Consider the following 1068-nt stretch of genomic DNA (forward strand, 5'->3'; position numbering starts at 1 on the left):
ACGGCCTATTACTCATTTCGAGCCTCTAGGCGAAGAATTCTCCTACTGAGATCGACCAGTAAAACCAGATTTCTTGGGGGAAATTACGAGGACGTCTTCAGCCTCGCTTCACGGAATGATATTACTGGATTGTCAATTTCACTGGAGCACCCTCCTCCCTTCTCAGCCCAGCCTTAGTATTTTATTTCGGGATCACCCCAAGGTAATTAGCCACTCGCAGAAAGCTTGAAATCTCAAAAGGAGAGGCGCAGCCTCGGATAACAGAGACCAAGTGAGGCTTTTCAGATCGGTTGTCTCCACTGGGGCTACCTTTTTCATGAGGTCAGGAGTGGAAAGAAGTCTGTTTGCAGAAGAGGGAATGCCTTTAAAAGGACTCTCAGGAACCCAGGGTGTGTGTGGCCCGGGGGGGGGGGGGCATGGGGGAGGGGGAGGAGGGTAGGCCCAGAGCGGACGGGGAATCAACCGTCCTAGAATGTCACCACCTCGCAGGGAGCTCAACCTCTCCTCCCCAGAGTCCCCTGCAAGTACTGCCACTGAGTTTGGGGAACTTTATAGCGCTTTCCCCATCTGCCCATTTCACATCCAAAAGTTTGTGTGCGCGGCGCGCTTTCGCGCGCGCACACACAGACACAGACATAGACACACCTGGTTTGGGGCGAACCCCGGTTTATTTACCACCATATTGTAAAGCCTTGGTTTGGGAATACCCGCTGAGATTCCGACAGACTGGAAATCTATGCGGGCGTGAATCAAGAGGCGGAGGAAATTGCGTGGAATTATGACCGCGCTCAAACACACGGGAAATCTGTCCAACGACTTTTTCGCGCGCGCTCTCCCCCACACTCTCCTACTTCTCCGCAGTTTTGCTAAGGGTGCTGGATCACCTGCACGGTGGCCTACATGGCCTCACTCTGCCTGCATAGACCCGCTCAGTGGAGGAACAAGAAAACGCCCATAGAGCCTGGGACAGGGGATGGGGAACCTTTTCAAGGAGGCAGCGGGACAAGTGGGTGCTGAGCGAAACGGAAGGAGAAGAGGGAGGATAAAAGAAAAAGAAAATCAGGACAG

Source organism: Mustela putorius, unplaced genomic scaffold, assembly GCF_011764305.1.
Source record: "Mustela putorius furo isolate JIRA1106 unplaced genomic scaffold, ASM1176430v1.1 tig00003974_pilon_pilon_pilon, whole genome shotgun sequence".
NCBI classification, from domain to species: Eukaryota; Metazoa; Chordata; class Mammalia; order Carnivora; family Mustelidae; genus Mustela; species Mustela putorius.